The 20,628-nt window shown below is 38.7% G+C and overlaps 1 non-coding gene and 1 pseudogene across 1 annotated transcript; both read right to left on the bottom strand.

Moving 5' to 3' along the window:
- Positions 1–3,251: 3,251 nt before the first annotated feature.
- On the bottom strand, positions 3,252–3,379 carry LOC141410639 (small nucleolar RNA SNORA51). The gene has a single exon (XR_012435467.1). It is a non-coding gene; the product is annotated as a small nucleolar RNA SNORA51 (small nucleolar RNA).
- Positions 3,380–3,827: 448 nt separating this feature from the next.
- On the bottom strand, positions 3,828–3,904 carry LOC141410638 (small nucleolar RNA SNORA51; annotated as a pseudogene).
- Between the last annotated feature and the right edge of the window lie 16,724 nt (positions 3,905–20,628).

The following is a 20,628-nucleotide window of genomic DNA, read 5'->3' as shown; positions in this document are numbered from 1 at the left end:
TCTATGCTTGTCTGGGCCTGCCTGGGTTGGGAAAGGGACACAAAGTGTTTGGCTAAGCTAGGAGGTGGTCATAGTCGGAAGTCCCCTGATAAGAAAATGATTCCAGACTTTGACAGTCTGGAATTTTTTCAGCAAGATAAGCTCTGCAGGTCAGTGGCCTAAAGCAAATGAGATACTACCTTGAAAGAGACAATGAGGGCTGGTAGAGAGCCTCAAATAGTAGAGCACCTGCCTAGCAAGTGTTGAGGCCCTGTGTTCAAGCCCCAGACCGCCAAAAAAAAAGAAAAAAAAGAGACAATGAAGTAAAATACAAGTGTAATTAATGATTAAAAACCTAAGCACCACACAGCTGTAACTTTTATTATTAACTTTAGTGAGTTCCAAATGCGTCACTGGCTTCCAAAAAACCAGTCTAGATGGTCCGTAAGAATCTTTTCACGGCTGGGCCTACCTGCCATTTGGAGGATGGAGACATGGATGTTTCCTGGATTGGCAGCTCGACTTTTTGTTAATAGCTGGAACTGATCAACACAGGATAAAGAACTGGTGGCTTTATAAACTGAGCTCTTACAACTTCCTGCTTAGCTTTGGCTGGAACTTTTTTAACCTCTAGAAATACGTCTACAAATGGAAGTTTTCTTGCTTTTGAGGCAATCATACAGATGGGGATTAACCCTCTTCTTCCCCTAGGCCCTAAAAATTATTTTGACCAAAATGTTTAAGTCAGGGGTTTCATGTAGACACAGCGTAACTGAATCATTACGAATTTTATTGGTTAAAGTAGGCATATATTTTTCCTAGTAGACATAACGACATAACAGTAATAAAAATGTAATATTCAAGTAATTGCTGTAATGTAATTACAGTTTGGTCATAAAATAAGATTAGAGGTCTGGGATGGCTGTTTGTGGGTGTGCATTTTAACGTCTGAACGTAGTCTTGGAGGTGCCGCTTCAGTCTCTTGGGGATGCTAGCACAGTTCATCACATAACCAGGTGGCCTAGAGCCCAGCTGAACCAGCATTGCCTAGGAGTCCTGTTTATTCTGTCTGCTCTCTGACATCAGTGTTCTGCTTGCCTCAGATACCTAGCCATCACATTCCCCAAAAACTGTTTCTGATTTTATGTAGAGAATCGACGGGGAAAAGAGGGCCAGAGTGCTTGTGGGGGAAGGGACCAGACAGAGCTCAAGGACATCCTGAAATGACCACACCTTTGCCCACAGGTGCCATAGTTCTCTTTCTCTCTAATTGAATCGCTCTGGTCCTTTATGCTCCTGATGTGCTGCTGTGTTTGCCTGTTCTGACTTTTGTAGGGAAGAACAATTCCCACATTGAATCTAAACAAAAGCATTTCAACAAAGCATTTTTTTTTGTAATACAGGGATTTGAACTCAGGGTTTCACACTTGCTAGGCAGGTGCTCTACTGCTTGAGCCATGCCTCCAGCCTACCAAAGCATTTTTTATCAAAGGATTTGCCATCGTGAGAGAGATTTTTTGAGCTGTTATAGATGATTTTCTCCCTGCTATTTCTTACTTAATAGCATAGCTGGCAGAAAGATGAAATATAAACAAAAGGAGCACATAACCACTTGTGAATCCAAACAAAAAATATATGGCTTACCATGGTCTGAAAATACTAAATGGAGAAGAAACAATTCATAAGTTTTAAATTGTGCATTGCTCTGAGTAGCCCAGGTGGTAAGATCTTTTCCCATCCTGCTTGGACCTGCCTGGGACACGAATAATCATTCTTCCAGTGTATCTATGCTGTCTCTACTACCTGCTCATTAGTCACTTAGTAGCTGTCTTGATTATCAGATCAATTGTCATGCTATTTCAGTGCTTGCCTTCAAGTAACCCTTATTTTACTTAATAATGGCCCCCCAAATGCAAGAGTAAAAGATGCCAGCATTTAAACTACAATAGATTATTTTCTATTTTATTATTGTTGTTAATATCTTACTGTGCCTAACTTAGAAATTAAACTTTATCAGAGGTATGAACGTACAAGGAAAATGTATACATATGGTTCAATACTCTCTTTGGTTTTAGACATTCACTGGGATGTTGGGACACTTTTTTTTTTTGTGGTACTGGGGTTTGAACTCAAGAGCCTCATGCTTCCTAGGCATGGGTTCTACCAATTGACCTGTCCTGTTTGCTGATGGGTTTTTCTGAGATATGGTCTTGCAAACTATTTGCCTAGGCTGGCCTTGAACCACAATCTTCCTGATCTCTGCCTCCTGAGCAGCTAGGATTATAGGTATGAGCCACTGGTACCTTACTGGGAGACATCATCCATAGAAGAGGGGGGAAACTACTGTACTTCAGTTAAGTCTTTAAATAAAAAATTATGGAAAGAGCACTAGTTTTTCTTTGGTACTTTTTGTGGGGAGATTATTTGAGACTGTAAATGTACATTCCTTAGTCTTTCTCACCCCTTGATGACGTTTAGTGCCACGATTCCTTATGTATTTGTTTGCTGGCATTCTATTGCAAGGAGCTTTCACTTGTCTTCTATTTCCACACTCACTTACGCTGTATGGATTCATCAGGGTTGTCTGCTCTGTGAATGGCAGCCTGTTACTTTCACCATTTGGATGCCAACACTACTCCAGATTTGGCCACTAAAAGCTTTTCAAAGTTGTAGTTTTGACATCTCCCCATGGTTCTTTGAGAATTTCCTAATTTTCTTGTGCCATGACATGTTCCAGGCTCATCTTCCCAGAAATCATTCATTGCCCTGGTCCTGGCATTAGTCTTTTCTCCCAGAAGCCCCGAATACCAATGGAGAATGATATTTAGAAACTAAGATCTGAGTACTAGGTCTGGAAGGCCATCACTTTTTAAATGTGTAAAATTTATTTCCAGTGATTAGTCAGTTTAGGAAGACTTTCAGGTGCTTATCTAGAGCTGGGTGTGTGCCAGAGATGAAGGCTACTTTCGGATTCTGAAAAGCTGGGAGGCTAAGAGGAAATGAGCTCCCCACTGCCCAGGAATATAGACATGTCACATAGTATGCCAATTACAATCTCAGCAAATTTTTGTCCTTCTAAGCAAATATTGTTCTTGAAATCTCTTTCAAAAGTATTTTATCTCTTGATATTGGCTAATTCATTATTTAATCATACATGACTGGTAGAGATTACTTCACAATTACTTCTTGTCAATATCTGTGACCTTAAACATTCATTGTCTCCCAACCTCCTCCTCTTTTTAACATTTTTAATTTTTAAAAATTTTCCCACCCTGTGTCTTCACATTCTCAATACAGATCAGGCACAGGTCCTGGGCTGAGGTGTATATGGGGAGGTTTACTTCACTTCCTTTTTTTTTTTTTTTTTCATTTTTTTATTATTCATATGTGCATACAAGGCTTGGTTCATTTCTCCCCCCTGCCCCCACCCCCTCCCTTACCACCCACTCCGCCCCCTCCCTCTCCCCCCCAAATACCCAGCAGAAACTATTTTGCCCTTATTTCTAATTTTGTTGTAGAGAGAGTATAAGCAATAATAGGAAGGACCAAGGGTTTTTGCTGGTTGAGATAAGGATAGCTATACAGGGCATTGACTCACATTGATTTCCTGTGCATGGGTGTTACCTTCTAGGTTAATTCTTTTTGACCTAACCTTTTCTCTAGTACCTGTTCCCCTTTTCCTATTGGCCTCAGTTGCTTTAAGGTATCTGCTTTAGTTTCTCTGCGTTAAGGGCAACAAATGCTAGCTAGTTTTTTAGGTGTCTTACCTATCCTCACCCCTCCCTTGTGTACTCTCGCTTTTATCATGTGCTCAAAGTCCAATCCCCTTGTTTTGTTTGCCCTTGATCTAATGTCCACATATGTCACCTCCTCTTTCTATACAGTCAGTGTTAAGAACACAGCTTGTGATAAGCACCAGGAGGCCCCAACCTCCTCTTTCATGGATACAAATCATACATCCAGATAAGCCAGTCATGAATCTAGGGAGACCTATGGTATGTTTGTGCCTCATCAGTCCTTCTTGCATGTCACCTTAGAAAGCAATATGTAGGGTCTCATTCCAACTCTTGAATCTGTGGTCTTATTTCCCACAATAGTGACTGCTGAGCTGAGGCAGTCACCTCAGAGAAGGTGAGAAAGCCAGCTACATTGAGCTAGAGGGGTGGCAAGAGTGGTTGGAACCGGGCTGGATTTCTACTTTCTTTAACTTCTTTGAGTGAAGTCAAGAGAAAGCTGGGCTTGGGATTTGACTTATCCGAATGTTGGCTTTTACTTGGCATCTACCCTCTTACTGCTTGAGAAATGTTATTTTTTCCTTAAACTTCTTTCTCATTAATCTTGTGTTAAGAGTGGTCTAACCCTGTTAGTTGGGTAGGCTGCTTCTGTTCCAATTAGCATATATTTCCATAAGTGTTGAGTGGGTAAGGGGAAGGAAGCAGCAGAATTTCTAAACTATTGACCTTGAGGGACTAGTAGGAAGGTGTGTCTGACATGCAAGTAATACAACTGACTGTGAAAAAGCTCCAATAAATGGTAAGTTATGGTTGGCTCTGATGATTTATGCTAAGCAGAATAAACTGTGATGGAAATATAAAATATTTCTAAGCTTACACTTGAGTCACTCAATGCAAATGAAACTCAATCTTCTTACTTAAAAAATGGACATTTAGGGCACTGGTGATCTCCAGATGAAATCAGGTTGTTTACTATCCCTGTGCTTGCCACACATACCACAGTTAAGGACAAAAAAATGCCCTGGTAATTCTCAGTCATTGGTACTGTGTGATACGTCTTCATTTAAAGCATTCCTACCATTGCTTTAAGGTACTTTCCTTTCCACTGACAAGCTGAAGGAGGAGTATCAGAGACAAGGCTTTAATAACTGAATTGATTCATTGTCCAAATACTTGATAGTCTGGTTGTTTAACTAGAAAGTGAAGAATTAAACCAAGGAAGCTTATTTTGGGAGCAGGTCTGTCACCATCTATGATATGTGTGACAAGGAAGTAAACAGGAAGTGCTGAATTGGCTAGGCTTACTCCTACAGACACAGAGAAATAAAATCAGTATTTACCAAATGGAAAAGCACAAGTTGGTACAGAGAAAAGTGCTATTTTCATGCTTCTAAAAAGGTATTACAAATAACACAAAACTTCAAACCTATAATTAAAAGCTATTTTAAAAAAGTTTTGATTAGGTTTCCTTTAAAAATAGACATTTTAGGCTGAAATAAATTCCTTAAATTTCTGGCTTTCACCTATATTTGTTTTCCTCTAATCCATACCCTATAAATGCCACCTTAAATATCTTATTTCAAGAGTACAAAAACATGTTTTGAGGGCATCCAGTAGAAGTTCAATGCTCCCACTTAGTAGATGGGGAATTCAGAGCCCCAAAGTCAAAGTAATTTGTCAAATGTCACACAGCTAGCTAGGGTAGGGGCTGGGAGAATTTAGGACCCAAGTTTCTCATCAGTCAAGAATTATGGGTAGACCGATTTTCTTGACCCAGTGAGGACACAGACCTTGTGATGAAGGAGCCAAATGCACTTTTGAGGTAGTTTTGACCAGAAGCCAAGATTAGACTTACAGATCTACTTGAGTCCACTCCCCCTACCTCAGCATCTATGGACAAGAGCTTTTCTTTTGGTGTCAGGGTCTCAAGTGAAAAATGAGGCAACTTGCAGTTCTAACACTGAGAATCTGAGAAAAGGAAAGACTGAAAAGGTGATGTGATCTAGGAAAATAAAAAATAAACTAACGGAAACAAAGATAAATTCTTCTGGGCAAGGGTAATTCATTATTTTAAAAACCTAGCAGGGTTGTCTGAGGTCAATTAAACTTCAATGACCTGGATTTCAGAAGAACATCAACACTAAAACAGGAACAGTCCAAGAGAAGAACGGGCAAAGTACTTGATTAGGCAATTCAAAAAAGAACCTCTGCTCAGCCAATGAACACATAAATAATGTTCCACTTCAATGGTACTAAAAAATACAAATAAATATAATGGTCAGAGTCTCCTGCATTTAACTAAAGAAGAGTAAAACGAACAGTAGTATCTAGAATCAGTGAGGGCACAGAGAAGTTGATTTCCAAACATTGCTAGTAAGAATAGAAATTGGTAAGGTTACACAGACAGATATTTGGGTATGTGTTGAGTTTTAAAATAGAGAAGAGCGATGATGCAGCAGTTCCAGCTGTAGGAATTTACCATAAAGGAAGTAAACAGAGATTTCTACAAGCGGTGCACTGAATTAAAGATGGACACAAATTCCATGCTGCTCTTCTCACTCCTAGACACTTTATTTCCCTTCTTCCTAGTCTGCACTGGCCTGTGACTAGCTCTGATTGCAAAGCAAAGCAGAAGCCAGGCCGTGAACTTGCGGGGTAAGCCTGGAGACCTGGATAGGCCTGGGAAGTTCTGTCTCCTCTCTCTTGGAAGGCCGCTGGTTACCTTTTAAGTTCAGTTACTCGGAGACTATGCCATGAGCAAGCCAAAGCTTGACATATGCAAAAGTCAGATGGAGAAGCATCAAGGCTTCGATTGGATGAGAGAAACATTTTAGTCTTTGGCCTGACAGGACTGCCTGCTGAAATGCCAATGAGCAGCTATCAGGTCAAGTGGAGCAGAACTTTCCAGTCAGGGCCTATCTGAGCTGCCAGTCCCCAGAATTATGAGAAATAACACATTATGTTGTCTTAAACACTCTTGCAGGTGGTTTATTAAATGATGAAAAAGACAAAGGTATCCACTGCAAAAGAGAAACAAAATGGAAAAAGGCAGGATCACCCTACTAGCCAGGTGTTTTCCAAGGGCAAAGGCAGCAGAGGCTGTCTAGTGGAAGAGGGAAGTTATCAGTAGGGCTGGGGGTGTGTCTCAAGTGGTAGAATGCCTACCTAGCAAGCTTGAGAACCTGATTTCAAACCTAGTACTGCAAAAAAACCCCCCAAAACAAACAAACAAACAAACAAACAAAAAAACCAGAGGGAAGTTATGAATGCTAAAGATGATGACAGGACCAGTTACAGAAATGCTGACAGTATCGGTTATGAGTATTTCTTCCGTACTTGAATATGAGTACAGCACATTTGTTTAATTAAATCAATCCATTGCCTTCATTACCCCCACTTCATTCCCTCATGAGCATAAGCTGTATTAACAGTAGTTAGCCATATATCTCGCTATTTAGGTTACAGGATATTAAAGGGAGAATAAAATCCAAAGAATAAACACCACCCCCAAACAGATGTGTCACAAGTGACTTAATATCCTTTTTTAAAAATTAAGTTTTCATTTGATAATAGTTTTACTGAAAAACTGCAGATAGTAAAGAGTTCTCTTACAACCCACAGCCAGTTTCCCTATTACCAATATTTTACAGTACATTTGTCATAATGAATCAAAACTGATGTTATTAACTAAAGCCTTAACTATTCAGATTTTCTTAATTTTTACCTGCCTTTTTTTTTTTTCTGTTCCAGAATCACACTTCGGAGGGCACAGCACATTTATGTCATGTCTCTTTTAGCTACAATAGTTTCTCAGACTTTCCTCAACAGATTTGAGGGGTATGGTCAGATAAGTTTAGAGCTTACTAAAACATTCAGCAGAGAAGGAATAGAAGAGAATTTCCTTAACATCATAAAGGACATCTAAGAAAATCTTAAAGCTAATTTAATGATGCAAAACTGAATGCCTTCCATATTAAGTCAGGAAAAAGAAAAGATGTCCATTTTTAACACTGCTGTTCAACGCTGTACTTGTGATTCTAGGCTCTGCAATAAGAACTTAAAAGTACACAGATTAGAAAGAAAAAAGCCATCTTTACTTGTAAATAACAATCACCTATGTAGAAAATCCCAGAGAATCTTATCCCCAAAACTCCACAAAACAAAGGAGTGGCAGGGTGCTGGTGGGTTCACACCTGTGATCCTAGCTACTCAGGAGGCAGAGATCAGGAGGACCACGGTTTAAAGCCAGCCTGGGGAAACAGTTCTTGAGACCCTATCTTGAAAATACCTACCGCAAAAAGGCCTGGTGGAGTGGCTCAAGGTTTAGGCCCTGAGTTCAAAACCCCAGTGCCACAAAAAAAAAAAAAAAAGAGATATATTCCAGACTCAGAGAAAAGATTTGATAAACACATTTCTGACAAAGGATCTATATGTAAAAAAAAAAAAAAAATAGAACTCTTACATTGTAATAAGATGACAGCCAACTTTTCACATGGGCAAAAGACTTGAACAAGCACCTCAACAAAGAGGAGAGAGAGAGATGAGGCTGAACAAGTGAAGAAGGTGTAATATCACTAGTCATCACGGAAATCACACTGAGATCCACCTAGCACCTGTTATAATTAGACAGACGACATACCAAGTGCTAGCAAAGATATGGAGTGACTAGAAATCTATTCTGGTAGGAGCGCCGAGTGGCACAGGCACTTTGGAAAACACTAGCGGTTTCTTATAATATTAAATACTAACTTAGCCTGTGATTCAGCAGCCCCACTCCCAGATATTTACCCAGTAAAAGGAACATCTGAGTCCATACAAAGACCTGTCCATCTGTGTTTGTCACAACTTTATTCTTAAGGCAGAAACTAGAAACAAGTCACACAGAAGTGAAAGGGTAAATAAATTGTAGCACATCCATCAATGCAATATTACTCAGCAATAAAAGACAATGAACAACTGATCACAAAACAAAACACTAAGTAAAAGAAGTCAGGACAAAACCTGAGATTAAACTTCGTATGCAATTGTTATTTTCTGAATGGCATTCTGGAGATGGTAAAACTATAGGGACAGAAATCACATCTGTGGTTGTCAGGCATTATGATGGGCAGAGGTCAATTACAAAGGGAGCTGAAAGAACTTTTTTGGATTCTTAAATAGTCACTGTGGTGGTGAGTACCCAACTATGTTCATTTGTCAAAAGTCACTAAATTGCACTATATGCCTAAAAAGGGTTTATTACTATATGTAAATCATATGGCATTACACTCATTTGAAAATATATGCTCTGTGCCCTGTCTAAAAAACCCGGAGCAACATACGAAGTGATAAACAAATGCTAACCTGAATATGTTATTAAAAATTTTTTTGAACAAGTGGTGAAACATATCAGTATACAGTTTGATATTCCACTGACACATCATAACTATTTTCTAATTGTGGTGGTCAAACTTCTTACTCTGTTGAAGATGCACTGTGATTTAGGAAGTATTGAAATATAAAAAATTAAAAAAAGAGTTGTGTTGAAAAGCACAGTTGATGGAGTTCAGAGAACTGGGAGTAGGTTCACTATTGAGAGATGGAGTAAAACAACATGCAAATAGTGTGGCAAAAATCTGCAGAATACAGTAACCTTAAACTGGCAGGGGCCACTACGGAAAGGAGACTAGAAAGGAGTGAAAAGGTCTGGCAGACATGAACCAATGTAGGATGCAATACACAAGTGCATGGAAGCAACGCTAGGAATCTCTTTGTATAGCTATCTTTATCTCAAACTAGCAAAAATGCTACGTCTTTTTATCTCTGATGTTTTCTCTTCAACAAAATCAGAGAACAAGAGGGCAGAACTTATTCTGCCCGGAAGTGGGGAGGCTGTGGGGGTGTGGCCCAGACAATGTATACACATGGGAGTAAATGTAAAATGTAAAAACGATAAAATAAAAAAATTGTGGAATAAAGCACTGCTTAGTCATTCATTAGCAAATTCTGACTAGATACACCCTGTGTCAGGCACCATTCTAAGTGCTGGGATACAGTAGTGATGAAATAGGCCATAATCCTTAATACCAGAGAGTACATCCTACAGGAAGGAGACAATAAACTTAAAATGTATGCAATGGTGTTAGAGTGAAAAAAGGCAGGGCGGGGGAATGTGGCGTGCTAGGGCAGGGGTTGGGGTTTCAATATTTAAAAGGGTTGTCAGAGAGGCTTATTGAGAAAGAACTTGAAGAAGGGAGGGAACATGAGAACAGCTTTTAAGGATGGATACTTTTAAACATTGAGGACTCAGGTATGCTTAGTGAATATCCATCTACTTTGTTGAGATTCATTAGTTTCCACAATAATGATATAAAATACCATTTAATGTGATAACTGGTTATGACAGTGTATAAAAATGATTTACGGAATATAATCTTCATTTTAACTGAACAAGAAAAAAAACTGAGATCCACCTGAGAGAAAACCACACACCTCAATTTATTTTTACTACCTCCTTCTCTCAAACCTACCCCTCTCTCAATTTTCAATATATGTGATTCTGGGAAGGCTGAATGGCACAGTTTAGTATTAAACTTTTAGTATCATAAACTGGAAAAGGAGGTTAGAAAAAACAGGAGGAAATAGCCTATCCATATGAAAATAATAATCACATAATATTTATTGTCTGGGATTGAAATGTTTCAAATACACAAAGTAATAAAATGTCAGGAAAGGCAAAACTTCCTAATGTTAAAAATATCATAAAAGTTCAGGTGATACTTTGTCAGAAGAAAAATATTATTCTTAAATCTAAGTTAAAGCAGACCAAAGTCTTCAGAGGGCACAGTCTGCTCACCATTGAAGAGGGGAAGGGACAACCACAGACGTGATGAAGGATAGAAAGCAATGGCTACTTTTGCTTTTGAGTTTGATGGTCACTCTTCAACATAACCAAACTCACTTGGGTTTTACTATCTGTTTCTTTTCTCTTTTTTTAATTTATGGGGGCCCAAGGTGGACTCAAACTTGAGGTTCTGTACCACTGAGTGACTTTCCCAGCTTCAGAATCGCTTTTGAGTGACTATATAAATGACAATGGCACATATGTATATACTTGAAGTAAACCGTCACCTGTATAGGAAAAAGCATATTTTACTTAGTCTACAGATTCATCTAGGTGGCATCGTGAGCTCCTCTAATGCCACAGTTCACCTCAGGCCCTGGATTCTCTGTTTGGGTGTATACTCCATATTGACTGCATGGCTTTCACAGTGTGCTAAGCCTATTTTTTGAATGAATGAACAGATACAAAGAAAGAAGACATTTTAATTGCAAGCTTCTGTAATAAACTATTCATTTAAACAGGAGCCTTTTAAAAATAATCTTTGTTTAATCCCTTAGCAATACTTGTTTTGCTGATTTGCAAAAAATCTTATTTTCAGTCTAAATAGAGTTTTATATTTGTTTTATTTTATTTTATTTTTTTTCTTTTTGGGATTGTGTCTTTTTCTTTTTTTTTTTTTCATTTTTCTTTTATTATTCATATGTGCATACAAGGCTTGGTTCATTTCTCCCCCCTGCCCCCACCCCCTCCCTTACCACCCACTCCACCCCCTCCTGCTCCCTGCCCTCAATACCCAGCAGAAACTATTTTGCCCTTATCTCTAATTTTGTTGTAGAGAGAGTATAAGCAATAATAGGAAGGAACAAGGGGTTTTGCTGGTTGAGATAAGGATAGCTATACAGGGCATTGACTCACATTGATTTCCTGTGCGTGGGTGTTACCTTCTAGGTTAATTCTTTTTGATCTAACATTTTCTCTAGTTCCTGGTCCCCTTTTCCTATTGGCCTCTGTTGCTTTAAGGTATCTGCTTTAGTTTCTCTGCATTAAGGGCAACAAATGCTAGCTAATTTTTTAGGTGTCTTACCTATCCTCACCCCTCCCTTGTGTGCACTCGCTTTTATCATGTGCTCAAAGTCCAATCCCCTTGTTGTGTTTGCCCTTGATCTAATGTCCACATATGAGGGAGAACATACGATTTTTGGTCTTTTGGGCCAGGCTAACCTCACTCAGAATGATGTTCTCCAATTCCATCCATTTACCAGTGAATGATAACATTTCGTTCTTCTTCATGGTTGCATAAAATTCCATTGTGTATAGATACCACATTTTCTTAATCCATTCGTCAGTGCTGGGGCATCTTGGCTGTTTCCATAACTTGGCTATTGTGAATAGTGCCGCAATAAACATGGATGTGCAGGTGCCTCTGGAGTAACAGTCTTTTGGGTATATCCCCAAGAGTGGTATTGCTGGATCAAATGGTAGATCGATGTCCAGCTTTTTAAGTAGCCTCCAAATTTTTTTCCAGAGTGGTTGTACTAGTCTACATTCCCACCAACAGTGTAAGAGGGTTCCTTTTTCCCCGCATCCTCGCCAACACCTGTTGTTGGTGGTGTTGCTGATGATGGCTATTCTAACAGGGGTGAGGTGGAATCTTAGTGTGGTTTTAATTTGCATTTCCTTTATTGCTAGAGATGGTGAGCATTTTTTCATGTGTTTTCTGGCCATTTGAATTTCTTCTTTTGAGAAAGTTCTGTTTAGTTCACATGCCCATTTCTTTATTGGTTCATTAGTTTTGGGAGAATTTAGTTTTTTAAGTTCCCTGTATATTCTGGTTATCAGTCCTTTGTCTGATGTATAATTGGCAAATATTTTCTCCCACTCTGTGGGTGTTCTCTTCAGTTTAGAGACCATTTATTTTGATGTACAGAAGCTTTTTAGTTTTATGAGGTCCCATTTATCTATGCTATCTCTTAGTTGCTGTGCTGCTGGGGTTTCATTGAGAAAGTTCTTACCTATACCTACTAGCTCCAGAGTATTTCCTACTCTTTCTTGTATCAACTTAAGAGTTTGGGGTCTGATATTAAGATCCTTGATCCATTTTGAGTTAATCTTGGTATAGGGTGATATACATGGATCTAGTTTCAGTTTTTTGCAGACTGCTAACCAGTTTTCCCAGCAGTTTTTGTTGAAGAGGCTGCTATTTCTCCATCGTATATTTTTAGCTCCTTTGTCAAAGATAAGTTGCTCATAGTTGTGTGGCTTCATATCTGGATCCTCTATTCTGTTCCACTGGTCTTCATGTTTGTTTTTGTGCCAGTACCATGCTGTTTTTATTGTTATTGCTTTGTAATATAGTTTGAAGTCAGGTATTGTGATACCTCCTGCATTGTTCTTTTGACTGAGTATTGCCTTGGCTATTCGTGGCCTCTTGTGTTTCCATATAAATTTAACAGGAGATTTTTCAATCTCTTTAATGAATGTCACTGGAATTTTGATGGGAATTGCATTAAACATGTAGATTACTTTGGGGAGTATCGACATTTTTACTATGTTGATTCTACCAATCCATGAGCATGGGAGAGCTCTCCACTTTCTATAGTCTTCCTCAATCTCTTTCTTCAGAAGTGTATAGTTTTCCTTGTAGAGGTCTTTCACATCTTTTGTTAGGTTTACACCTAGGTATTTGATTTTTTTTGAGGCTATTGTAAATGGAATTGTTTTCATACATTCTTTTTCCGTTTGCTCATTGTTAGTGTATAGAAATGCTAATGATTTTTCTATGTTGATTTTATATCCTGCTACCTTGCTATAGCTATTGATGATGTCTAGAAGCTTCTGAGTAGAGTTTTTTGGGTCTTTAAGGTATAGGATCATGTCGTCTGCAAATAGGGATATTTTGACAGTTTCTTTACCTATTTGTATTCCTTTTATTCCTTCTTCTTGCCTAATTGCTCTGGCTAGGAATTCCAGTACTATGTTGAATAGGAGTGGAGATAGTGGGCATCCTTGTCTGGTTCCTGATTTTAGAGGGAATGGTTTTAATTTTTCTCCGTTAAGTATAATGCTGGCTGTAGGTTTGTCATATATAGCTTTTATAATGTTGAGGAACTTTCCTTCTATTCCTAGTTTTCTTAGAGCTTTTATCATGAAATGATGTTGGATCTTATCAAAGGCTTTTTCTGCATCTATTGAGATGATCAAGTGGTTTTTGTCTTTGCTTCTGTTAATGTGGTTTATTACGTTTATTGATTTTCGTATGTTGAACCACCCCTGCATCCCTGGGATGAAGCCTACCTGGTCGTGGTGAATAATCTTTTTGATGTGTTGCTGAATTCGATTTGCCATTATTTTGTTGAGGATTTTTGCATCAATGTTCATTAAGGAGATTGGCCTATAGTTCTCCTTTTTGGAGGTGTCTTTGCCTGGTTTTGGGATAAGTGTAATACTGGCTTCATAAAATGTGTTTGGCAGTTTTCCTTCCCTTTCTATTTCGTGGAACAGTTTAAGGAGGGTTGGTATCAGTTCTTCTTTAAAGGTCTGATAGAATTCAGCAGAGAATCATCAGGTCCTGGACTTTTCTTTTTGGGGAGACTCTTGATTGCTGCTTCAATTTCATTTTGTGTTATAGGTCTATTCAGGTGATTAATTTCCTCTTGGTTCAGTTTTGGATGATCATATGTATCTAGAAATCTGTCCATTTCTTTTAGATTTTCAAATTTATTTGAATATAGGTTCTCAAAGTAGTCTCTGATGATTTCCTGGACTTCCATGGTGTTTGTTGTTATCTCCCCTTTTGCATTCCTGATTCTACTAATTTGGGTTTTTTCTCTCCTCATTTTAGTCAGGTTTGCCAGGGGTCTATCGATCTTGTTTATTTTTTCAAAGAACCAACTTTTTGTTTCATTAATTCTTTGTATGGTTTTTTTGGTTTCTATTTCGTTGATTTCAGCTCTTATTTTTATTATTTCTCTCCTTCTATTTGTTTTGGGATTTGCTTGTTCTTGTTTTTCTAGGAGTTTGAGATGTATCATTAGGTCATTGATTTGGGATCTTTCAATCTTTTTAATATATGCACTCATGGCTATAAACTTTCCTCTCAAGACTGCCTTAGCTGTGTCCCATAGGTTCCGGTAGGTTGTGTTTTCATTTTCATTGACTTCTAGGAACTTTTTAATTTCCTCTTTTATTGCATCGATGATCCATTCTTCATTAAGTAATGAGTTATTTAGTTTCCAGCTGTTTGCATGTTTTTTGTCTTTACTTTTGTTGTTGAGTTCTACTTTTACTGCATTGTGGTCAGATAGTATGCATGGTATTATTTCTATTTTCTTATATTTGCTGAGGCTTGCTTTGTGCCCTAGGATATGATTTATTTTGGAGAAGGTTCCATGGGCTGCTGAGAAGAATGTATATTGTGTAGAGGTTGGATGAAATGTTCTGTAGACATCTACTAGGTCCACTTGATCTATTGCATATTTTAGATCTTGGATTTCTTTATTGAGTTTTTGTTTGGATGACCTATCTATTGATGATAATGGAGTGTTAAAGTCTCCCACAACCACTGTGTTGGCGTTTATATATGCTTTTAGGTCTTTCAGGGTATGTTTGATGAAATCGGGTGCGTTGACATTGGGTGCGTACAGATTGATGATTATTATTTCCTTTTGGTCTATTTCCCCTTTTATTAGTATGGAATGTCCTTCTTTATCTCATTTGATCAATGTAGGTTTGAAGTCTACTTTGTCAGAGATAAGTATTGCTACTCCTGCTTGTTTTCGGGGGCCATTGGCTTGGTAAATCTTCTTCCAGCCTTTCATCCTAAGCATATGCTTATTTCTGTCGGTGAGATGAGTCTCCTGTAAGCAACAAATTGTTGGATCTTCTTTTTTAATCCATTTTGTCAAACGGTGTCTTTTGATGGGTGAATTAAGTCCATTAACATTAAGTGTTAGTACTGATAGGTATGTGGTGATTCCTGCCATTTAGTTATCTTAGTTGTTTGAAGGTTTGATTGTGTGTACCTAACTTGATGTTACTCTCTACTGTCTTGCTTTTTCTTATCCTGTGGTTTGGTGCTGCCTGTCTTTTCATGGTTAAGTTGGGTGTCACTTTCTGTGTGCAGGATCCCTTGCAGAATCTTTTGTAATGGTGGCTTTGTGGTCACATATTGTTTTAGTTTCTGCTTATCATGGAAGACTTTTATTGCTCCATCTATTTTGAATGATAGCTTTGCTGGGTAGAGTATCCTGGGGTTGAAGTTATTTTCATTCAGTGCCCGGAAGATCTCACCCCACGCTCTTCTTGCTTTTAATGTTTCTGTTGAGAAGTCTGCTGTGATTTTGATGGGTTTACCTTTGTATGTTACTTGTTTTTTCTCTCTTACAGCCTTCAATATTCTTTCCTTAGTTTCTGTACTTGTTGTTTTAATGATGATATGTCGTGGAGTAGTTCTATTTTGATCTGGTCTGTTTGGTGTCCTGGAGGCCTCTTGCATTTGTATGGGAATATCTTTCTCTAGATTTGGGAAATTTTCTGTTATTATTTTGTTGAATATATTACGCATTCCCTTCGCTTGCACCTCTTCTCCTTCTTCGATGCCCATGATTCTCAAGTTTGGTCTTTTGATGGAGTCAGTGAGTTCTTGCATTTTCTTTTCACAGGTCTTGAGTTGTTTAATTAATAGTTCTTCAGTTTTTCCTTTAATTACCATTTCATCTTCAAGTTCTGAGATTCTGTCTTCTGTTTGTTCTATTCTGCTGGATTGGCCTTCCGTTTTGTTTTGCAGTTCTGTTTCGTTCTTTTTTCTGAGGTTTTCCATATCCTGGCTGTTTTCTTCTTTATTGTTGTCTATTTTTGTCCTGAGTTCATTTATCCATTTAATCATTGTGTTCTCTCTTTCACTTTGGTGTTTATACAGTGCTTCTATGGTTTCCTTTATTTCTTCTTTTGCTTTTTCAAATTCTCTATTTTTATTGTCTTGGAATTTCTTGAGTGTCTCCTGTACATTTTGGTTGACCCTATCCAGTATCATCTCTATAAAATTCTCATTGAGTACTTGTAGTATATCTTCTTTTAAATTATTCTTGTGGGCTTCATTGGGTCCTTTGGCATAGTTTATCTTCATTTTGTTGGAGTCTGGATCTGAGTTTCTGTTCTCTTCATTCCCCTCTGGTTCCTGTACTAATTTTTTGCTGTGGGGAAACTGGTTTCCTTGTTTTTTCTGTCTTCCTGTCATTGTCCTTGGTGTTGTTACTGTCCCTGTACTGTGTGTAATTAAGTATTTTCTAGCTTGTAATAATAACAATGGTAATATTGAGAATGGAAGAGTGAGCTGAGATGGAAAGCAAGAAGTTAAAGGGGAAAACAAATATACAGACAAGAGGGAGAAAGCAGAACAAGGTATCAGACAAGAGAGTTTCAAAGGTATAAACAGGGAGTGTTAGTGTACTAATCGACAGTAAGCTGGTCCGCGTCTTCCCAAGCCGTATGGGCGCCGGCCACTGGCGGCCCCAGGGGCCCTCCTCGGTTCTCCGTTTAACGTGAAGTGGAGATTCTCTGCGCCGGCTGGAGATGTGGAGGAGTCAAAGTTATGCCTTTTCTCGGTGATTATGCCTGCAAAGTGTGTCTCCAGCATCTCTCCAAGATTGCACTATAGGAGGTTCGCTTTCTGCTTCCTACCTCTAGCCGCCATCTTGGAATTCTCCTCGGGATTGTGTCTTTTTCACACTCTCAGTTGAACGTCCTCTCTGTTTTGTTTTACTGGTTTTAACTCTGGAGGAAGATAATGATTTTACACTAGACAGTGAAATTCTGCCTTTTGTTCCAATGTGAGACACTCTCTCTGTCTTCCAAAGTTCTTTTGTATACAGACACCTGTCTTAGGAGTCTCTTTCATGGTCATAAAACATTTCCATCTCTTCTAGAAAACTTTCATCAAACCATCAGCAGCAACAGGCATCTTGCTTCTTGACCTCATACTTCCATTGTGGCACCTACCTTATATTTGTTTTAAATTCAGTGGACATGTTATTCCATTACTTTTGGGGGAATCTCTTCTTTTTATGGCAGTACTGGGGTTTGAACTCAGGGCCTCACATTTACTAGGCAGGTGCTCTACCACTTGAGCCACTTTACCAGACCTAGGGGAATCTCATTCCAAAATGCTCATTATCTTTACTGATAATGAGCTGTTGGGCGAGTAATGCAAAGATGGACTGTCTTCAAAGAAGAATTTTAGTAGTCTGTAATTCTTTTTCAAGTTTTTGCAGATTCAGAAGGTATACAAAGTTTCTTTGGTGTTAGGTGGTAGAGATATAATTGAGGTTATCTCTTTATGAGGTCCTCAAGCCACAGGACCTACTCACAAAGGCCATAAGAAACTTGATACATGGGGTCCTTTGAATTGGTGTCTCTGTAATCTTTTATAGTTCATAAGATTTATAGGCAATCAGTGAAACAAATATTGCTAAGGGATTAAACAAAGATTATTTTAAAAAAAGCTTCTGAGCTCCTGCTTAAATGAATAATTTCTATCAACCAAGTAACATGCTTATTGAGTATATAATATGTGTACATGGGAATTATAGAAGGTGTTAATGCAAGACTTGCCCTAAGAATTTCTTAATCTGGTGCAGGCTGAAGGCATATGGAGAGAAGAGGGGACACTAAACAGAAAGCAGAAAAAACAGGTATTTAAAGAGTTCAGGGGAAGCAGACGATGTGTGTGCTGAGCAAGGCTGGGACCATGAAAAAGAGCAAGGGAGGACAGCACCACTAGAACCTAGGAAAGCGGCAGATTGACTTTTCATGCTGTTAGCAGAAACACACAGCATTATATGAACTGTAGGGGAAAGGCACCTGATATCTCAATTGTCTCCACATAGGCCAAAGAAACAAGGTTCACTGCAGCCCAAATGTTTTCTCATCTGCCTCCCTGGACATGGTGAGGTCCAGGACTTTCACCTTCATCCCATCCCTGTTTGGGGTATGGATGTATGCTAGACAACTGCTTTGCGGTAGCTGACATTTGGCTCCTGATGTACAGTGATCTACCACTCACGTGGGTCTGCACCTGGACCCTTGGTCTTGGATGTCCTCCTGTGTGATCAGCATCATGGGGAGTTACACCAATACTGACCTTGCTTAGGCCACTGTGAAAGAAATAAGCTGTCTCAAGCCATTTGATTCCTTGATTCTTTATGGGCCACATTTGCGGAAATGGGACTGGCTGACTGAGTGCCATCCAGGCTGGGGAGGAAGTGATGAGAGTGACCAATGAACACACAGGCAGGTGACCTAACTTCTCTGAAGTAAGTGGCTGGAAGAAGCAAATCAAAGCCATCAGAAAAGAAAGCTACAGTGCCATACTGGTGCACTGCTATGTGGTATCTTAAAGGTGATCAGAGGCGACTTATCCGGAGGCAGAATAGACCAAGGTTGAATTGCAGAAGCTGCTAACTACTGACTAGAATGGAAAATAATCATTTGTAATTCATATTGTGCTACTTACCTCTGTACATTACTCCCTTCTCCCAAACACACACAGATATGCTAGGCTAGGAGATGCTATGACAATTATATACATTATACAAATGGGCAAACATTTGTATAAAGTCTCAGAGTACTGTCATATGTACTTCTGTATCTGCCACTGCAAACACAAGTAAACAAGACAGGAATTATTTTGTAACATGCATAAATAACTCATATGAAAGCGTAAAATAGTAGGCTGGTAGAGTCTTCTGGAGAAATCTAGTTTTCAGAAAAGAGAGGCTCTGTATAAATGGATCTTTGAAGAAGCTTTCTCATCATTTGTACAGGGACTCTTAATATGTTCATTGATCCTACACAATATTTTAAGGCTTAAACTACAGGGTAGTTGGCATGGGTCTATATAATTATATTCTATTACACTGCATATACAATACTTGGCATTAGAGAAGGAATGCTGAGTGAAAATGAAATTTTCTTGTAATCAAGTTTTTGGTACTGGGAAGTGCTTTTAGATTCAAATTATGCAGTACTTCTTTTCAGTGTGTTCTCACACATCTGCAGTCCATGCTGTGTAGCATGGGATTAGAGTGCTAGGTACAAGGGCCAGCACCATCTCAGGTAACTACAGAAGGTGTTGAAGCTGCTGTTCCTTAGCTTCTTCTTGCCTGCCCATGGGCAACAGGGAGAATAACTGTGTATTGTGTAGAAGGACTGTGAGCATTAAATGAGGTAATGCATACAAGGTGCACAGTACACAATGGCCCGCTATAATTATTATGTCAAACTTATTCAAATGCTGATACAATGTATCATCAGCTTCCATAGCAAGAAGAGTGTTACAAACTATAAAACAACGTTGTGGTCATCTTCATTCTTGCTTTTGCCTATGTCTCTATTTTATTCTCCTTTGGGAAAAAGTGAGAATAGCGAATATAGGGTGGCATTGAGCAGAAAAGGGGTCATGAATATAATGCTCTACACTGAATTACAGTGGTTTCTAAGAGTGGAATGCTGTATACGGGTTTCTTGTGCCTTTGTAGTAATTGATTGTTTTAAAGTATGCCTTAATTGCCAAAATCTCCATGATTTATGACAGCTAGAATAATTTTGTTCCAGAAAAACAAATGCAAGTCTATCTCTCTTTAAAGTGCCACGGTATCACTATCCTATTTGCAACACTGAGACTTACTTTAAGAGATATGACTTTTTAATATTTGAATTTTTGAAGGCATCTGGCTCTTATTTAAGCATCACATTTACATCCAGTTCCTGCAGGCATGGGTTTGTTGTCTGAGCCTGGCCTGATGCCCTCTGCAGAAAGCCTCTGCTTTAATGAATGCAAGTCCACTGAAACTGCTAAAGTACCCTGCTCCTCCCTACCCCCACTACTGTACAACAAAGAATTTCATCTTGGATTTCAAATAAGGAGGTTAAAAATAAGAAAATACACGGCTGGAGAATTAGCTTTGGCGGGGGGGGGGTTGGAATCACTGCTATGACATGTTCCACTTGTTGCCCTTAGATTATTTGCAGAAGTGTTTATGTACTATGAAACGTTCAGCCAGAGTATACAGGAAACTGTAAAATATTTTATGAGAT

This window comes from Castor canadensis, chromosome 8, assembly GCF_047511655.1.
Source record: "Castor canadensis chromosome 8, mCasCan1.hap1v2, whole genome shotgun sequence".
Taxonomy (NCBI): Eukaryota; Metazoa; Chordata; class Mammalia; order Rodentia; family Castoridae; genus Castor; species Castor canadensis.
This window is presented reverse-complemented; position numbering and strand designations above follow the sequence as displayed.